We start from the raw sequence: 21,844 nt of genomic DNA on the forward strand, positions 1-21,844 counted from the left end.
GTAGATCTCCCTGCTGGAGAGTCTTCTTCCCCTGACTGGTGGGCACAACCAGTTTACCAAGCACCCCGGCAACCGGATAGCCACTTACCAATGGATCGCGAATAAAAGGACAGCTCCTTTTAATTGAGAACTCAGCGGCTGGTTTCTTCCCTGGCAGTGCAACGGACTCCTGCTTTCCTCCCCGACGAGATCCTCTCTTCCCTCGGACGAAGCTCCGACTTGCACCCGCTGCCAGGAACAACTGCCCCTGCTGGAGTGTTCTCACCATTTCAAGGTACTGTGTCCGCCAGGCCTCCCTTTCTAAAGATTGCTACAAGGTAATAATAATCCCTTAACGTTCTGGACTGGGCTGGCCACCTTGACCATCTAACTGGTCCCTTTCTTTTTGGTCCAACTCTTTCTGAACTTTTTGCGAGACTTTTGGGCACTTTGAACCGTGTGACCTTGGACACATTGCAACCAGAGCCTCTTAAAGTGGGTCCGGCCTTGTTAACTTTGACTTTACAGTTTTAACCTGCCTTCTCCTCCTACTGTGTTCTTCTGAAAATGTTGGGATCTGTTTCTATCTTTGCTCTGCCTTTCTCTACCTTGTAAACCGATTGATTAGAGTGCCATCTTCGTTAAGCACTCACCGCTGTCTGAAAATAAGTGTTGCTTTACTTAAGACTTGTCTAACTTATCATTGAAGGGAGTGTATATCTTTTAGTAACCGTGTTTTTGAACTGCTTGATATTAGTGCCAGTGTGTTTTATTAGATGTGTTTTTAAATAAATAATGATATCTCTTTTACACCAAGCTCTGGTCAGTGTTTGCTTGTTCTACTGTGTTCTTTTGACCTATTGTGAGTACTCTGTATACTGCCTAACTCTTCTTGAGGGAAGTCTGACTGCTCAGCCACAGCTACTAAGTGAATCTGTGTGGCACATACTGCTACCAAGTGGGTTTACTGCCAAACACCTGTTGTCTTAAATCTTTTGCAGTGGTCCCAGAGGGAACTGCATAGGTTTCTGACTAACATACTGCCCTTGTGGGCGGGACAAAGACTGGTATGCAAATGGATATTCCTCCTTTGTGAAAAGTACAGTGAGCAAAAAGCGATAGTTGCAGACTCTCAAAGTTGGAAAAAAAAACAGAACAGGCTATCATGCTGTGTTCTTTCTAGAGAGGGGAGCTTGCTACGCTTTTTTCAATTGTAATATACCCTTATCTTCTCACACCTGTAGTAGGTCCTCCATGCTTTTAGATGACAAATGCATGGGCATATAGACACACCAGAAACCATTACATTGCAGGTGTGCAGTCAGTGTGCAGTCCGTTTTTAGAGGTCTTCCTACTGGCCCAAAGCTGTGTGTGGGGGGAATATCATGTAGCTATGACCATATTACCCTTTCTTCCATTGTCCTTGTCAAAGTACTGGGCAGTGAAGCTCATCCCCATCTAAACAGGCACACATTTCTCTATTTTACTTTGTATTAAATGTGGTCCTCTCTTGATCCCGCCACCTTTGGGAATGGTATAAGGACCCATGTGCCCCTCTTACATCCTATTTTGTACTGTTGCTGTCAGGGACAGATCCGACTGTTGGGTGAAGGCACACACCCACAAAGAGTATGTTTTTTTATTTTTTTTACTTTTGCCTTTTGCAGCACTAGATGAACATCTGGATCCAGTGCAGCAATTGGAAAGGAGGTGGCCAGGTCTTTCAGACAAACAGAATAGGCCACATCAGGTGAATCCTTGATCCATAAAACACATCCCTCTGTAATTCACTGAAAGCTCCAGTAGATGCCGCAGAGCCAAATTATTCGCTACCATGGAGTATGCAGACATAATTCTGACAAGTCTTTCTTCACTGTTGACATGCAGGGATGTGTGCAAATGCAAGTGCACTGTCCCATATGTGTGCAGAAGTATATGCTGCGAAAACTCATTTAACAAAGGAGTTAGAACCTAGTGGTGACGTAGCTTTGACATGGTTTTGGTACGGTGAAATTATATTTGGAATATATGTCGTTTTGTCACACCACACGAAGTCTTAGGCTGTTTGCTGCCCAGTAAAAGCAATGTTTAGCAAAGCATTCTTTTATAACACACTATTTTTTCTTTTTAATATACTTATCTGATGAGGGAATGTAATGTAGTAGGAAGTTATTCCTATTATACATATCGTGTTTTATCAGTGAAGGTGTTATAGGCTGTGATTGATTCATCTCGATGGGATGCTACAGTATGCGCTGCCTGTAAAATTAGTGTCCCATTAGAATAAAAGCTTCTTATCAATTACAACGTGAAGGATTCCAACCAATCGAATTATGTATTTTGAGATGTCCATGCAATTATGTCATGTTTTAGCGGTGGTATTTTGATGGTCATGAGAAATGAAACTGCCAATTTTATTGCTTAATCGATAGTGTTCTTTGGGGGCTTATAATGAATAGCCAAGGGAAATTGTAAATATGCAAGTCCAACGTCCTAAAGTTACGCACAAGTACAAGATAAAAAAAACTCTTTTAGCAAGGCATCACGCCTCTGATGGTGATGTAGGTATTAATTTTTTTTTGTGGTGTGACGTTGCATTTAGAATAGATGTAGTTTTACCACACTTAAGGGAGCTTTTAGACTGTTTGCTGCATAGAAAAACACATGTTGAACAAAGTATTTTTTTATATTCTTTTATCAGATTGATATTATTAGATATAGTTATGCAGTTTGGATTTGTTGGGATTGCAGAAATTGTGCTCTAGTAAATTCACTTGTTAGTTGATGTATTGAGCAAGAGGTCTGCCATGTTAAAATGCATCATTTCTAAAGGCTGTAGAATTTGCCATTCTTTTGTGCTAGGGCACATTTTTAAGATATGATTGTTAGGACTATGCTTCCAGTCTGAACTAATGGATATTCACACAGATATCATACCATAGTAATGTAATGGAGATTCAAATGTATATGTATATTATTATAATATATATTTATTGGTAATTCATTATGCACCTATACACGTGTGTCTCAAGGCGCAACAAGGCAAGGGGGGTGATCATATTAGGCCTTGTACATTTGAATCACGCAGGTGCAGGATATTTATAACGTTCTTAATCCCGAGATCGGTTTCAAGTGTGAATCCGAGATTCAAACCTGTGTGCTCAGCATGGTCTTGCTTCCAAGACGTGCACGTTGCCACAGAGCCATCCTCCCGTTGTATGTATTACATAGGTAAGTGTTGATGCTTCACACTGTTAGTTGGTATGATCTACTTTACACATCATTTACAGTATCCTATGACCGGCATCCATAGAACCTGGAACCTCTGGGAGAGATCTGGATTGTGCAGTTGTTCCAGGTACAGGATTGAACAGTTGCTGGGTGGCTCGGAGGTCACTGCTCAGGATTTCTCTTTATACTGCTGGCCTCAGGAGTCTCAGAGGGAGTCTCAGAGGGAAGTCTCAGAGGGAGACAGGTATGAAAGGTCACAGTCTTTAGGCTTTTCTGTGGTAGACAGGTTATTCTAGATAATAAAGGTTATTGATTGTTAGTGCTTCAGTTGACCTGGTAAGCATGATTTAGGATGGAGAGATTCCTACCGAAAGACCATGTAGAAAACCACTCTAGTCATAATGCTTGGCAATAATATGATATAATTTCAACCACCCACAACCACCCACAAAAGTTGTTAATGTTAATGGGTCGTGTACCGCACACTGTAGCCTCTTGCGTGTCTTGGAGCTCTGGTCAGTCTGCAAAGGAAGGAGGATTGCATGTTAGTGGGTTTGAGAGAGAGAAGTGCAAGAGAGCTTTGATATGCTGTTGGCAGCTTAATTTTGCAGGAACCGGTCACTGAGTCATCAATAGTCATCATCAGGTGTTGAAATGTAGTTGTGCGTGGTTTGGTTTCATGTCAGGTGTTGTAAAATGCATGTGGTTTGTGGTGCAGTAGAGGACTGGTTGTGTTTAGTTCAGAGTTTGAGAGTGTGTATGCAGAAAGGTGAGTTTTTAGTATGGTTGGTTAGTGGCAATACATTTCCTACAGGCACCAATCATTCCAAATGCAATATATTTCCCACCCCCAATAAGTTCCTCAAGTGCAATATATTTCTATCCCCAACAATCCATCCAAGTGAGGTACATTCCTGTCCCCTACATTCCATCCAAAAGCAGCACCATTTCTGCCCCCAAACAATCTGACTAAGTGCAATGCATTTCACACCTGCAGCAGTCCAGCTAAGTCCAATAAATCTTCCGCTCATAACTGTCCATCCATGTTTGACACACTTTCCTCCCCCAACACTCCATCCAAGTGTGGTGCACTTCATGTCCCCAACTGCCCATCCAAGTGTGACACATCTCCCACTCCCCAAATCCCTCCCGCTGTGACACACTTCCCATCTCTAAAAAAATAATCTATGTGCGATATATTTGCTGCCCCAAACAGCTTATCGAAGTGTGATGCATTTTCCACCTCAAAAATCCATCTCTTTGGGTTGGTCTATGTTCATGTTGGGTCAGTTTGGTTAGTCACTGGTTTCATGGGGTTCCTTTCTGTGTGTTTGCTCATTTCGTGGTGCGTAGCTGTTGTTTAGGGTTTTTTCTTCCCTTCAGAGATTAAGAGCCTTGGATTTTAGATGGTACTGCGTAGTTCGTATTTCTTTCGTGAGGGAGTTCTAGAGTTTTAAGGCAATGCAAGAGAAGGCTGTTCCTCAATGTTTTTTTCCTCGCATACTGCCTCATCATGAGTTTGGCGGTAACCCTTAAATGCATCGGTAACACTTTACTGCCGCATCTAAGGGTCTGCAAATCATGGGCTTGGCAGATTCCGCTCCATTTTTCCGATTTTCAGCGCTATTTCTGCCAGCGGTAATAGCACCTGCGGTAATAGCGCCGAACATTCTCCATTGGGTACAATGGGGAATGGGAAATTCCCGAATGGGCCCAATGGGGAATGGGGACTTACCGTTCCTCCAAACCCATGATCCAGTGCTAATAGCCCTGGGGGGTTTGGCAGTAGGGCTAATAGCCCTGCCGGTAATCTAGCCGGGGTTAGCACGCAACTCGTGATGAGGCCAATAGTGTTAAGTTTCTAAGTGGATGTCATGGCTGGTTCTAAGTGTTCTTACTGGCTTGTAGATGGTGATTTTCTTTTGTATGAATTCCACTCCCTGGCCATGGATTGCTCTGTGTGTTTTGCACATTGTTTTGAAAGTAATTAACTTTTTCACTGGGAGGCAATGTAGCATCCTTAGCGCTGTTGTGATGTGGTCTCTTCGGGAGAGTTTCAAGAGGAGTCTGGTGGCTGCATTCTTTATTCATTGTGGTTGCATACATAACAATAAAAATCCTTGAATCATATCTCAGACTTGTGAGTTTTTAATGTCATCTCTGACAAGAGAGACGAGAGAACACAGAGAGGAGAGAGTGCTGGTTCAGGTGCTGTTTACAGCTAGCTTAATTTAATTTTTGAGTTCACACTGCATTTTACCCTAAGTTAAGTATGTCACATATATTCCTCACTGACTATGTATGGAATTGGAAATGCAATGTAACCCACCTCACACATGGGAAATGTCAGCCTTTAAGCGCTAAAGATGAAGAGACCAACATGTATCAGTAAGACATCTCAGTAGCTCATGTGACCTATTCACTACATAACCAATGCATCCTGTCATCAGTCACACAGACAGTGTTACACTGGTGTGGTGGCTCCAGTGAGCCAAACAACATATCATGGCAAATGTCTCAATCAGCTGCAAACACATTTTACTTCAACAATAATTGCAAGATTCTACTTCGCAGCAACACAAAAGTTAAGGAAAAATGAAACATGAGCATCACACTGTACAATAACCACTAAATAAACATGTACATAAAAAGGAAATCATCGAACAAGGGAAATATAATTTATGAAATTCCACTAGTTTGGAAAGCTCTGTTGGGCCTCCTCTCAAAGGTCATGGCCTGCATATGGTCCAGTTGGTTTTGTATTTAACAGAACTTCCTATTTATATTTGTTCCAACCGTCTCTCACTGTTAGGGTAGCAGCAGGCCGAGCTGGTTGGTGCCAGTGAATGTTGGGCATGGATAATTGAAGTCTCTTCTTAAGGTATGATCATAGCAACATATGCAACCTTTCTTTAGTGCAGTGACTTCCTCAGAATGCTGTAAGTTCCAAGATGCAGCTCCTGATTTCCATCAGACAAAAGTAAACACGTATGTGTATTTTTTTTTAGTACATAGTTGTGATTGATTTCCATTGCAAATGTGTCAAAGCTCTGTCTTTTTTTTTTGTATTACATAAAATGATATGGGTAATTCCATCTCAGGAAGGGAAATCAGCGAATCAGGTGAACCTTTCATAAACTCCATGCCAGAAGCATAGTGGACACCTTTTCCCTTCTGAATCGGTATGCTGATATGCAGTGCCTGCTCTTCAATGGCACGTATTACATTGAGGGGACACAGGTACCCATTTGACAGCTGCTTTGACAGCCAATTCACTGCAGTGCAGAGGCTGCATTTTAGAATATCTTGGTGGCTTGTTGAACTTTAAATATAAGCTTTTCCTGGGTTTAATGTATGGTGGCTAGTATCTCTCATAATTATCCAAGCCCCACCTATATGATATCACACATGTGCCAGTCCTGTGAGCCCAGCTCCGTTGTGGAAGACAATGTGCATTCCCCTAGCAAGGCTGTATCTGCTGCTCCCAGAAATACTCTAGCCCTGGTGGTTGCCTCTCTGTGATCCTTTTTGAAGGCATGTAACACCCTCCCAAGTGAGACAGGCACTCCACAGGAAACAGTCATGGGAACAGGAATCAAAGGGTCACCCTTCAGAAAAGGACTAGCCTAGTCTCAACCAGGGTGCCACATACCAAAGGGGCCTTTGATGCTATTAATGCTATTAACAAAGGAAGGTGGGAAGATTAGTGTAAACAGAGGGAGCTCAGACCAGCTGGAGGAATGTTCCAGCATCATTTTGTATCTCTTTACCTCTCTTCCTTCATGTGCCTTCCACTTCCTTTAACAGAAAACACTCTAGATGTGTTGTCAGAAGGTAACATCCAATTGTTCAAAGAACATGGATTGGACCCTTAAAGCAGACTTGCTTTTATACAATCACCTTTAGATTATTATGATGGAAGGGATCCTCCCAGTCCTTCAAATATTCACTTTGGACCTAAGGAAGAATTCACTGTACCTCTGTTGGGAAGATTACACTCCAAGGCCCTCGGCCGAAGGTGAAGACTGATTGTCCAAGGCCGAGACAAGCTATGCACCCTAATCATCCCCTGCACACCTTGTGGGTGACCTGCTGCTGGGGAAATACCTGAATCTCTGTCAGCCACACTGCTACCCAGGACCTCAAAATGTTGCAGGACCCTTGGAAGTGTTTGTCAACTTCCACCATGGTGGGAAGAAATATTTTTACTGTTGAACCATTGTTTGTTTGTTTGTTTGTTTTAATATTTGTATTGTGCACCAGACCCGAGGGTATCAGGGCTCATCGCATAAGATAGTTTAAAGCTTAGTTACTCATCACAGTAATGCAATACATATGAAAGATACAAAGCAGAGAAAATGCAGGTAGAAATTGAATGGAAGCATAGACATGGCATGGTCCTAAAAGATTGGTCATGGTCCTAGGCAAGGCATGGCATGGTCCTAAAAGGGTACGATTGATCTGCCCTCAATGGGGTGGGTAGAAAGTTCCACAATTGGGCTGCCTTGACCTGGAAGCTACTACCTCCCACTCTAGTTAACTTAAATCTAGGGACCAAGACGAGGTTAGTGTTAGATAGTTTAGTAGTTCTTGTCAAGGATTTCATGGTAAATCTCTCTGTCAGGTAGCAAGGCGCCGTGTTGTTCAGGCATTTGTATGTAAGTGAGGCAACTTTTAGCTTAATTTTGTCATGTGTTGAAGAGCCAGTTATTGGCTCTTCTAGTCTCGGAGATATGTTTTCTCCTAGTAATTCCCAATGCTGCTCTAAGGGCATTAATTTGAAGGAATTGGATTTTCTTAATGGTTTGTTCATTAGCCCCTATGTACAGTGCATTGCAGTAATCGAGCTTTGATAAAGTAAGCGCCCTAGCACAGGTAATACAGCTATCGCTAGACAGGAAGGGTTTACCTGCTCTAATTATTTTACAGGTATATGACATGTCTGAGGCCATGGCATTGACCTGCTTGTTGAAGGTTAGGGTTGAGTCCAGATATAAACCCAATATTTTCACCTTCTTAGCCACAGTGATAATATTCTTGTCAATATCTAAGGCAGTATTTTGGGCTCAATTTCTTTATGGTTGTGGTCATGCCCAGGATAATGATCTCAGCCTTGTCATCATTCAGACATAGTCCATGGGTGGCCATCCATGCCTGGATGATGATATTTACCCTATTCACCAAAGCCAAATCCTTGTCATAATCCCCAGTAAGTGTTAGGTGGATCTAAGTATCATCTGCATAGTTTGTGTAGTGATACCAAGATGATCCAGATCATCAAAAAGGGGCTTCTTGAAAATATTATATAGGGTAGGTGAGACACATGATCCCTGGGCACGCCACAAGTAATGGGGATGGGGTCTGCAGCTGCCGTAGGCGACAAGACTTTCATAGTCCGATTGCTTAGAAAAGATTGTATCCACGCTATAGCCTCAACTGAGAAGTGCACAGCAGTATGCAGGTGGCTGCATAAGACTCTGTGGTCCATGAGGTCAAATGCAGCCGATAAGTCCAGGAGAAGTAGAAGAGATGATGTCCCTTTATCCCTGAGTTCATTAATCTGAGGCTTCAGATCTATTAGAGCTGTTTTGGTGCCATGCCGAGGTCAAAAGCCAGACTGCCATGCTTCTAATAGAAGGTTAGATTCCAGATGTTTTTGAATTCGTGAGTAGGCCATTTTGTTTATGATTTTTAGAAGAAAGGTCACTGTCGTAATCGGACGGTAATTGGTAGGTATCAAAGGGTCTAAGGTCTGTTTTTTCAGTAAAGGGAGCACCCACGACTCCTTGAGGTTAGATGGGATAATGCCTGATGAGAATGAGGCATTAATGAGTTTTGTGATGAAGGGGGCCAGGTCTCTGGCTGCATCCTTTATAAGTTGTGTAGGGCATTGGTCACCCTGACAGTTAAAAGGTTTAAGTGATAATGTGATTTTTTTAGTTTCAATAATAGTGACTTTAGAGAACTTAAAGCGGAATGGGTCAGCAGTGTTGTTAGGGGGTGCAGGGGCGGTTGTGAGGGGAGTGGTACTAGTTAGTGAAGCTTTTTTCTTGGCAATTCTTGTTTCTAGGGTCTAATTTGATTAGCTAGTTCTTGCTGTATGTTAGCCCACCATGGTTTATCTTTTATACAGATGCCCGGCACTTGGATGGGGGCTCCTAGCTCTTTCAAGATAAGGAAGAGCTCCTTCATGCTTGATTTGGCCTGTGATATTCTGGAGGTATAGGTTTCATGATTAGCTAGGAGTATTTCACTTTTATAGAGGGCAGATATTGTACTGAGGTTAGTCTTGTTTTCCTTTGATGGTAGTAATCTCCAAGATACCTCACATTGTCTTTTTTTTTATTCGTAATATTTTCTGATGTGGAGTGTACCATGAATTGAGGTGGGCTTTTTGATTTTGGGCCATTTGATCCCATTCAGAACAACAGGAACATCCAGAGCTGCCTTTGGCTCTGGATCGCTTTTCGAGCTCTTGTTCTGTGCTCTCAAATTAGATTGCCATTGCAGAATGCCAGGTGAGTGCGTTGTTGTGCCATCTCGAACTTGATGCTCACTGTTATATCATTGTAAGATATGTCATTTATTACACGCCTGTACAAGTGTTTCTAGATGCGACAAGATAAGGAGGGGGACACAGAAGGAGGACAAACCAATGATATTACTAGGCCTTGTGTCATTCAGATTATGCAAGTGCGGAGAAGATGCAGGGGAGAAATGGTGGGGGAAGGGAACAGTGTAGGTATCCAAATAAGTGCTGCTAGAAGTTGGCTTCTAAGTTCAGTGAAAGGGGACTGAGGGGTTGCAGATACAGACCCTTAAGTGCTGCAAGGGCCCAGAGGCAATGCAAGGACAAATGGACATGCAGGAGCCTGGGCCTGAGGTCAGTGGGTGGCCAGGTGACCAGTGCGCGGAGCAGTGAGGGACATCAGAGGGGAGAAAAAGGGAGACAGTGGAAGAGAAAAAGAAGGTCTTGAGTTGCTCCCGGAACAGGAGGTTGTTCTACTCAATTTTGAGAGAGGCAGGGAGGCTGTTCCAGAGGGAGCCCCCAGCCAAGGAAAGAGATATGCCCCCTACACTCTGCTTGGAGAAGCATCTGACTCCCAGAGAGTTCAAGGTGAATGAGTGGAGAGCTCGAGAAGGAAGATGTTAAGGAAGAGAAAGCTGGAGGTAGTGCGGTCCCAGGTCCCAGAAACCCTTTTGGACGATGCAAAAGGTCTTGAAGTTGATCCGTTCAGCCACAGGGAGCCACTAGAGGGATACGTTCCCTGGGCTTGAGGTCAAGGGCAAGTCTTGCAGTCCTGTTCTGGATAAGTTGTAAAGGTCTTAGAATAGAGACAAGCAGATTTAGTAAGTGCCTGTTGCAATAGTCCAACCTAGAGAGGACCAGGGTTCTGCATACAGTGAGCTCCTGGGGGAAAGTGAGAAAATGCAGAATACCTCTGAGGAGGTGCAGCTGAAAGTGTGAATTCTAACAGAAGTCAGATATGTGAGGAAAGACGGAGAGGGTGGATTTGGAGATGACCCTTATTCTTAGCACCACCGGAAGGAGCAGGAAGAGGGCTCAGGGTGGTTGGCCAGAGAGAGAGGGGAAAGGAGGAAGCAGGTGTCCCATTGAGGAGGATCTTTGTCTTACTGACATTAAGGCAGACCTCATTGGTGACACACCATTTCTGAATTGCATCAAGACAGTCTGGTATGAGAGAAGGAACAGATGTGGCTGAGGGGAACCTGAAGGAGAGCTGGGTGTCATCCGCATAACTCTGAAAGTCAGAGCAGAATGTTGCAATGTGGTGGGCAGGAGGTGCCAGGTAGTGGTTGAAGAGCCGGGGAGAAAGGTTAGACCCCTGGGCAACACCACAAGTAGAGAGAGAGATAGAAGAGAGAAATGACCCCAGTTGGACCTGTGAGGGTTGGTCAGTGTTAGGCAGAATTGCATGCAGTACCCTCTGGGACCACCACATACAATTAGGACTACAGGTTTAAGCAAAATCACCTTTGGTATAAGTCTGTACTACACAGTTTTTGGTAGCAAGCTGAGCAGCCAGGCTTATCTCAAGAGGGAATGTGAGCAGTACAAGGATGTTACACAGAGGTCTAACAATCACAGTGGTTCAACTAGACACTTACACTCAAGGTTTCTTGGAAAAAACACTTATTAATTCATTACACAATCATTTATAAAACATTCACTAGAAGGAGGCAACTTGATATTATACACAAACACACTTCAGTACTGAACCAATAAGTTTTTGAGTAAATTAGGCTCCCTGAAATAGGAGCAAAATGGCATTTCAGTTACTTTTTATGGGAGTAAAAGGCACCTTAGTAGAATAGATCACAAATAATTTCAAAGGCAGTACAAATAGCTTCAGTTCACTAGAGGACTTTATTCAGTTCAATAGGCCTAGGCCAAAGTCAATGGACTACTGTCTTAGGTAGGAAAGAACAATTATTGTAGTAAAGAGTAAAGTCTTTGCCAAAGTTCTCAGAAGTAATTTTTACAAAAAAGAATCATATGTTGGGTCACAGGCTGATTAGGCCTGAAAGTTGGGACAGTTCCAAGAACTTTCACTGCGAGAGATAAGTCCTCTCAATCGGGTTGGCACAGTACCTTAATACGAAGAAAAGAGGCAGCTGAAGACGTTGGTTCCTAGTAGTTCCTGCAGATCCCACTGTTCCTGAGCCTCAGTCGTGGGGACAAGGACATCGAGGGACTCCTGCACTGAACAGGATTGTCGGAAAACGTGGACAAAATGAAGTTCCTTCAGTTCGAGTAGCTGTAGTCAATCAAACGAGTCGCTGTCCTTCCCCCTGGTTAAACCTAACCAGCTCTGAGAATGGTATCCAGGTGGCTTACGAGTTGATTGGTCCCACCAACTCAAAGGAAGAATTTGTCCTTGAAGGGGCTTCTCTGTCAAGATGAACTTGGCCATTTGGACCTGCATCAGGTCTTCACCGGGCAAACCAACGGTCCAGGAGTTGCAGCAGCTGTCCTCTTCCAGCTCTTCTTCGGTTCTTTCGTTCCAGTGATCGACTCTGCTTTCCGGTCCATGAGACTCGCCTTTTAAACAGTTTTCTCCCTTTCATTCCAGCCTAGCTGTCACTCACCCAGCAGGATGGCCGTCCTTGTCGTACAGTAAGCCAGCCATTCACATCAGAGTGCACGTGGGTCTCCTAGGAGACTAAGCAAAGGGAGTTTTCTGGCACCTCCCTCACTTCTTGCCCACCCCAGACACCCAGGCACCAGAGGTGGTCTTCAGTCCTTAAGGCCACCAAAGGTGTACAAACAAAGGGACCAAACTTAGTTTGGCGCGCAGAGACAAACTCCAGAAGGACCTTTCCAAAAAGAAAAGGTGAAAAAAGAAGACCGGGACCTGTTTAAACAAAAAGGGGCTTAAGGCGCCATCTTGAAAAACATGGCTCCCATGATTTTGAGCTACCGGGAAAAATCATGCTAGTTCATTGTAAAACCACTGCCACCAGCCATTTTCATGGGAAAGGGAAGCATTTGACTGCTACATGAGTATTTAGATACAGGGGATACTAGGTAACCTCTCCAGCACTCTATTGTAAGATAGTGTGTGCTGGGTCTAGGAATTTGGAAAGACTAGTAAAGTCAATTTCACTTTACCTTCTCTGGGGAACAGTAGTTCATCCCAGAGAAGGTATTTAAACCTTGTGTAAGTCTAAAAGACATCCTTGTGTCACTGCACTGAGGGTGCTGTGTAACACATATGAAAATATTATGCCTATGGAGTTATCTAAAACTCCATAATCAAAGAGCACAAGAGTAAAACACACATCAAAATACATGAAAGAGTGGGAAAAAAGGCCCACACTCTTTCCAGATAAAAAAAAAATCAAGTTCTCAAAATCCAGTTGCTGGCGGTCTCTAAGGTGAAGGGAATTAGCCATATAGGAGAATTCTCCCTAACACTCGTCCCCCCAGACTAAGGGACAGTAAGATTTAATCCACCCCTTGATTAATCTCCTTACTCCAGTTGGTCAAACATTCCGAGAGAGACCATCAGCATTTTGGTGACTACACCCTGACCGGTGTTCAAAGGTAAAATCAAAACACTGTAAGCTGATTGACCAGCTTAACAATTTAGGATTTCCCCCCTTCATCTGCATTAACCATCTCAATGATTGGTGGTCAGTCTGAAGCACGAAAGTAGATCCATACAAGTATGGTCTAAACTATTTCAGTGACCACACAATAGCGAAACATTCTGTTTCAATGGTTGCCCACCTTGCTTCTGGTTCCTTCAGCTTTCTGCTGATGAAGCTGAACGGGTGCTCCCTCCCTTTCTCATCCAGCTGACTCAGAACTGCACCTATACCTGTATTGGAAGCATCTGTTTGCACAATGAAGGTTTGGCTGTAGTCAGGAGCTCTTAAGACTGGAGCTTGACAAAGGGCTTTCTTAAGTCCTTCAAATGCCTTGGTGCACTCCTCATTCCATCTGAACTTTTTAGGAAATGTGGGTGAGGAGATCACACTCAAGGGAGAAGCTATGGACCAGTAGTCAATAATAACCAGTGAGTCCTAAGAAGGCTTTCATCGGTTACGGTAAGTTAAGCAACCATAACTCGTGCCACCACTGTGCACTGCTATGACTAACCCGACTAACACCCATGATATTAAAGATGACATCATAAATGTCATAAGTCCCGGATGTGGCTTGCAACATTTTGCTGGGATTGAAGACCTGGGAACGTTCCATTGTGTTCTTGTTATTTTTTGGGGAAAAAAAACACCTTTGCATTAGGGAAAAGCACAATTAGGTCTTCCACGAAAAACTTCAATTCATGAACCAAACTTGGGGCATTGATGTAGCCCAAATGCTCTCCTCCACAGTGCACCATAAGAACATCATGACTACCAAAAGTAGCCATGTTTCTACAAACAGCAAGCAGTGCCTGCAAATTGTGGCCAGGCACGCTGCACCATAAAGCCTCCACGCCTGTAAAACCAAGATCTACAGAAACCCTCTTGCCTTTGCATAGCTCTCCATATCACATACAAATTAATCTCCCACTATCCTTAAGCAACTCCATCCATCTTCACTACATAACCAATGCAGCAATTAAACAAAGTATTACCATCCCTTCTTGTTAAGCACACCCTGAACACCTGATTGGATAATCCCCATAGTACACTCAGATTTGCATGCCAATCCTGCTAACAAGCCTCGGATGCAGCATGTGTGATCCGTGGACTACTGTGGTGTCAGCAGATCTCGTAAGACTGGGGCAGCCCTTCTTCCCTTTCCACTTCACTCTCTGCAACATTCACTCTTTGGCTAATGTTAAGCAGTCACACAATCTTCCACCAATCACATCCAAGACCTCTACATCTAACTCTATCATCTCTGTTCAACACTCCAGATTTCCTGTCAAACACTCAGAGTACAGGTCTTGTGTGATTGCAAAGCACCTCCAGCAAAACGTATTGTAAAACTATCCAAGATTCTGCTTCCAGATTCATACACAACTCTATGCATCAACACAAACTACAGGTATGAATATCTGTTGTACAGTACATTTGCAACTCTTATATTAAGCCCTGTGAACAGGGTACCTGTCACTTACCCTGCATAACCTACTCCAAAAGCATACTGTCATTTGTCCCATCACCTATCATCAAGTGGCACTTACAATGCTATGTGCTTTGAAACGTTTCATTTACCCATATCACCCATTGTAATGTGCAAACTGTTATTTTCTTCTTTCCTTCTGTCATTTTGCCACTTCCCCCACCAACACAATTCCCCTAACATTCCTACAATTCACAAAGAAAAGTAAAACTGAATGTATTTTACCAAAGCATACCAAGTACATAGATTGCACCATTACTTAAAAAGCAAAAAAATGTATGTGTGCATTGAGAACAGTGTCATTTATAAATGTGAATAAATAAATAAAACAACTGAAATGATTGTTCCCCTCATGTAGCAAGCATCCATCGGCAGAAAAGTTAATGGAATTCCACACATGAAAACATTCTCCTTTCCAATCTGTACATCTTTCTGAACCTTTTTTTCACCCTATTACAACTTGCACTGATCTATTTCCAAACGGAATAGTCCTGCAGCAGCACACACACTTGCAAAAGTGCACCTCATATGGCAAACATATAAATAAACCACTGACCCCCTTAGCAAAAATGCCAATGCTCCCAAGTCCCCATTCATATACAAAGCTATCCAATTTCACACACACACACTCTTTCTGCCAAGATATCCTCCTACATTTTTAAATAATGTATTCTCCAAATGCAATCACTATGCCATTAAGAAACATATGTACTTTCTTCCTTCTTTCACAGTTGCAGTGAACACCTCTCTCCTGAAAGCCAGTGGCGTCTCAAATGGAAAATGCAACCTAGAAGAAACCTACTCTCAACATCCAACAAAGTAAGTGCAATACTATCGTAGTGTTCTGACTCTTACTCAGACAGTGCAGTGTTCTTGTATTGTAGGCTGCACAATTCCATGAACCCACCAGTTTTTGCTTCACTCTTACTCATTGGACCTCAACAGGTGCCCACTTCCTATTGTCATTTGAATTACATTATAGTAACACACAGATACCACACAGATACCAATACAGCCTTCCCAACCTAAAGTAACAACCCATTACACAATCACACACCTCTATATGTATGCCTACCCTCATATTCAAACACTCATGCACAGTGCACACATATACATTGCACAACCTGCACACCCACACGTTCCTTTTTACTCCAACAGATACTACAACATGCTTACCAAAAAACAACTCTGTAGACAACCACACAGAAATAGAGCAGATCAAACTAAAAGCATACAAATTAGCCATCCGCCTCTAGCAGAATTTGGACAGAAAGTTTAAACAAAATAGCTCATACAGTCACTAAGGAAAACGGAAGCACATCAAACTTAGCATCAAATCTCCATTCCACAAAACCAATGCGCCCCATCTACAAACCGCTGTGCACAACAATGTGTAACATGCGCCAAAACTCTATCAAATCTTTGCAGCAGTTCCACAATCACTATGTGAAAGCCAACAACAAAGCAAAAATAAAAATACTACAAACAATGGACTCCTGTCTAGTATGTAATTACACAGGACTATGAGGACATTCATTAGCATGCATTTCTGGACCTGCTTGCAAAAGTACCTTCCACCATATCAAAATGTTAGCAACACACCATTCTGCTGTAAGAAATCTTATTTACAAACTGTACTATGCAAAAAGTCCTGCTTTAGCACTGGAGCATTTAAATGACATTCTCCTGCATGGTACAGACAACCAACTGCTCGAAGAAATACACTGCATCCAAAGCAAATATTTTGGAACTGAAGAGCACTTACAAAATCCTGTAACTTCAGAAAACAATAGCGACAATCTTGCAGATGTCAGCTTTCTATTAAACATACAAATAAGAAATAGCAAAGTTTAAAAGCACATTGTTAGGCTCACCTGATATCCCCGGGGGTGTCTTGAAGGCTCTGAGATCTGGAACCCTGGATGCATAGTTGCCCAGTGCTGAATAATTAATCTGCAATTATGGAAGGGATGATTTGTGATAACTGTCTCTAATGGGTGAATCTCCCACCCCCTCTGACCGATTCCCTTCCCACTGGGTTATTTTCTCACTTTAGTTATTTGGAGGGTGAGCTATCCGTCCTGCGTTTCTTGTGCAGGGGCGCTTGACATTTGTTGGTGAGCTGCCCGAGTTGCTTCACTGGTGTAGAATGCCTTCCTTGGGCCCAGGCCTGCTGTGACCCCGAATCTGCTGGTAGGCAGGTAGGTTTGTTAATTGTAAGTCTTCTGTTTATGGTGGGAATTCGTTAATGTCTTTATCTCCTTCTTTTCAGGTGTGAAGGTCTTGATGCTGGCATGCCGGATGGAGAGGCACGTTTCTAGGGAAGAGAAAGCACGAAGCGCAGCACCTTTATTGTCTTTTGAAGCTAACCTGTGTTTTCTTCTTCTTCTCCTCACAGGCTGCTGTGGTGCTATGAGTGGATGAGAGCCCAATGAAAAACAGGCCCCCGGAATCCGTTAAATTAGTACTGCACTGTGCGGTTGTTTAATATTGAAAGCAAACCTGAATATGTCTCTTTTCCTTTGCAGATGTTGCTGTGGTGCTCCGGATGGAAGCGTGGTGTAGCACAATGGAATTCAGGTAAGACTGATGGAATTCAATGTTTCAGAAGCACGCGTTCTAATATTGTTTATCCATTTCTCGGTATTGCGGGTCGCAATGTTCAACCAACAGCTGTGGTAGCGGTTCGCCAGAAGTCCTTAAGCTAGTACTCACAGGTGAGTGATGTTTCTTCTTTTCTCAGTTTCCACAGATTGCAGCCCAGTTGAGATGCTGAGTTCTGGATGGTGTTTTCACAGGGAAGACAGAATAATCTTGTTCTTGTTCTTGCAGGATTACAGGAAGATGCTGAAGACCAGGAGCTGGGCACGGTGAGCGTCACACTGCTGGTTGTAGAATAACATGAAACATGTTCTGCAGTCAGGGTGTGGTTTATATAGCCCAGGTAAAGTAGTACCAGGGAAAGTCGTTCTAGGCCTGCCACAACCAAAACACTAGACCGCATGGCTTGGTTACATCAATTAAGGTTATTTGCGGCCCTACTGTACAAATTGAGTCCATCCTACCTGCAGTGTAGCTTTACAAATGTCGTCTAAGCTGATCTTCAGTAAAAATGCACTTGGTTGCCCTGGTAATTAACTTGTGGAAACCAATGCTATACCAATGTTAGTCCAGTATTGCAAATGTTCCCATGCTGTTTATAACCTGATAGATCCTTTAGCATATCCTGCATTCCATCTTGGCCTTACACTGACCACAGACTTTACATTAAATTGGACGCTTGTCACTCCTATCCTTACTGGGCCAACTAACCCTATAGTATCCCAACACTAGCCTACACTGACATCTTGACTGCATGTCACTTACTGCCCTTCAGTGCTCTAGACTCTATGTCGCTCTGTGTCAGATGTGGCTCCTATAGCCGGCTAAGTAACAGACTACCAGGCCTTCTCCTAATTGTATAACTAAAATACCTAAATACCCATCTTCATATTTAATAATTAAAACAAACATCCAATTTCAGCCAAATGCATGTGTTTCCAGACTACCCAAGACGTAAGACATACCTTATCACACTATCCACTAATATCTGTGTACAGTATGATAGGGTCATGCTAAGGCTTAACCCAACACCAGTATTTTCTGTGATCTTTAGTGTCCTCCTAACCGTGGCCTTAGCACCATCCACTTCCATTACCTCTCAACTAACTGCACCCAACTTTCAAGCATTAGGGGTTATTACAAGTTTGCCGGTCTGGACACTACGGTACCAGCAAGCTTGCCGGTACCGTAGTTCCCAGACCGGCAAACTACAAGGTCTGTCCTGGTGGCCGAACCGGCACCCACGAGCAGAGCATGTCGGATGCACCAGCACCATTCTCAATGGTAATTGCCCATTCATGGGCACTGGAAGTTTTTGGAAGTTTGGTGGCAGCCTGTCAATTTTACTGGCAAGGCTACCGCCAAACATATAATGAGGCCCTCCAACCAGCTGTAAATCATACTTACCTGACAACAACACTGCAACCTCGGTGCCTACATGCGACTAGAGGAACATTAGACTTAGGAACAGGACAAAAAACTACTCCTTGCATCAAAGCCATAGACTAACGTCCCACCCTGTGGACCTTTTAAAACTAACCAGCCTCATTGCCACTAATCCAGCCGATGAAACCACTAATACATACCGGACCCAAACTAGAAGAAATAATTAGCTCAGACATAGGCCCAAATGTGCTCCAAATACAACTAAAATTAAACCTATGAACGACAACATTGGCAACATACCTGCACTAATTAAAGGCGCCTTAATTAATGCCAGATCAATCCCTGCTCATGCACTGGACATTTCAGACCACCTTACAACAAATGACCTAGACTTGATTGCCATAACAGAAACTTGGCTGCATCCTGCAGATGGCCAGTCATTAGCCCTTGTCTTACCGGACGGCTATGCAATTATTAGAAAGGACAGAACCAAATTGCCCAGATTAGAGAAAGAGGTGACTTCCTCCTCCTCTTAGACCTGTCGGCGGCATTCGATTAGGTAAATTACAACATCTTATGCCATCTCCTAACCAGTAATGCCCACTTCTCCAAAAATGCTATAGCATGGATTAAATCATTCCTATCAGACAGAACAATGAGAGGCTTCTCTTCTTCGTCAGCTGCTAACCCCACCCCAGTCACCTGTGGAGTGCCACAGGGATCATGCATTTCACCTACCATGTACATCGCTTTTACGAAACCTCTCTTCGATACAAACTATGCTGACAATACCAAAAGACTCATCCCTATGACAGGACACAAATGCCCTAAATGTAATCTACCACACGATCCAAGCATAGATGGCCCAGAATGAGTTATGTCTCAATGACGATAAGACTGAGATCCTGATTTTGGTCAGCCAAGCAAAACTTAAAAATCTCTCACCACTGTACCAATTCTTCAATATAGATGGAAACATTATCTTTACCGCCAAAGAAGTTAAGACCATAGGAGTGTATCTCAACTCCTCACTCACCCTTTCACGGCAAGTCAGTGCTATCACTTCTGCATCTGCCTACACAGCCAAACTTATCACGGCCAGCAGACCTTATCTCATAGTAGAAAACTGTATCACTCATGCAAGAGCACTTATCCTCTCTAGGATCTACTACTGCAACGCCATCTTTGCAGGCTCTTCATCCAAAGAAATTCAGAAACTCCAAATTGGGCAGTATAATGCCATAAGAGCAGCACTAAATATCCCGAAATCAGAGCACATCTCCTCCTTCAGAAGAAACATTCACTGGTTACCAGTGAAGGACCAGATCAATTTGAAAGTACTTACGCTCACACATAATTGCCTAGCCAGCACTGCCCCACATTATCTCTCCAGTATGATAACTAAAAAACAATCTTTCAGACCCACCCGCTCTGTTTACCTTGGGCCACTGACCAAGCCCAGTTATAAAAGACAAACAGCAGGTGGCTCAAGCTTGCCCGTTATGGCAGCTAACTACTGGAAAGCCCTGCCATTGGATATAAAATTGGATCCTGCCCTACTTTCATTCCGCAAAAAACTAAACACCTGGCTCTTTACTCAGGATACCAAGTTACACTCTCCCTACCTGTATGTAACTTGGCATGACATGCACCTCAACATGTAAGACACCACAAGACCTGTAACCATACTCTTAAGGTGGCATAATCTGTAAGGCAAAGCCTTAAGTCTGCATCTCCTCTACATTACCTGTAACCATATTCTTAGGTTTTTCAAATCTGTAACCAATCTCTTAAGCTTGTTGAATCTGTAACCATATTCCTAAGAAAGATGGGCCCAGATGCCTGAGGGTCAGGTGCGCCATACAAATGTAATAATAAAATAAATAAATAAACCACTTAGACAGCCACTCATAGCAAATGAGGCAGAATTTGCCATGATTGAAGTAGACAACACCACGTGTCAGTATGAGCAATCTGCAGAATACTTTGCTCTACTGAAATCACAAGTAAACAATGAGCAGTGTACCATTTTCTTAGAAGTAACTAAAGAAATTGAACATACTATGCAGCATGAAACTCAAACTTGTACCTGTCCTCACTATACACTTGTACTGCTCAAGCTGGTACAGGCAACACATGCTTAATAAAAAGCATCACTAAATTCCTCCAACAATTAACAAAAAACAAACTTCAGCTGTTGTAACTGCCCCCACAGGTTTAGCTGCCTACACCATAGGTGGTGTCACTTTACACTGATTGCTACTCCTTCCAGTAGAACACCAAAACAAATTAGACTACTACACACTTTCAACAGAAGCTGCTGTGGAGCTACACAGAGTATTGAAACAAATGAAAATGCTCATGAATTATGAGGTGAATATAGTATACAACCTAATGTTGGCTTTGATTCACCTCAGATTGCAAGAGTTAGTCAAAACAGACTATGAAGAACTCTTTGGAGGAAAACATGTCATTGTTTTCGGAGATCTCTTTCAATTAACACCAGTGAAAGGTGAACATATTTTTAAAACCATAGGACACAAACTATGCTGTAAAACTCTTGGAAGCATAGGGAATGTAAATCTCTGGCAGCATTTCCAATGCAGAGAACTAACTGAAAACATGCGTCAGTCTGCAGACCTCACCTACGCCAATATTTTAAAAAGCATACGGAATGGTGTACCCTCTAAGGAATCTCAGTCTATCCTAAATACCAGACGCATCCATGAGCTATACGGGCATAACACATGTGCTGCTGATGTCATGGAACAATTAGCACACACAAATGTCAACTGCATGTCCTTAATGCCAACTCTTGCAAGCTCTGCACAATTCAATGAATCAATGCTTAAAAAAGAAATGCAACCACTAGTGCAGATTTACTACACAGACAAACTGTACGTACACGGTATAACAACACCTATGTGTCAACGAGCTATAGCACGACTAAATACTAGGGCTGTACCGAATAGCATATTTGGTTTTCGGCCGAATATGAAGCCGAATTGTTGCTTTATATAACAAATCATGTTCCAAACTTCAAAA

The sequence above is a fragment of the Ambystoma mexicanum genome, chromosome 5q (assembly GCF_040938575.1).
Source record: "Ambystoma mexicanum isolate Mex_15411 chromosome 5q, UKY_AmexF1_1, whole genome shotgun sequence".
Classification (NCBI taxonomy): Eukaryota; Metazoa; Chordata; class Amphibia; order Caudata; family Ambystomatidae; genus Ambystoma; species Ambystoma mexicanum.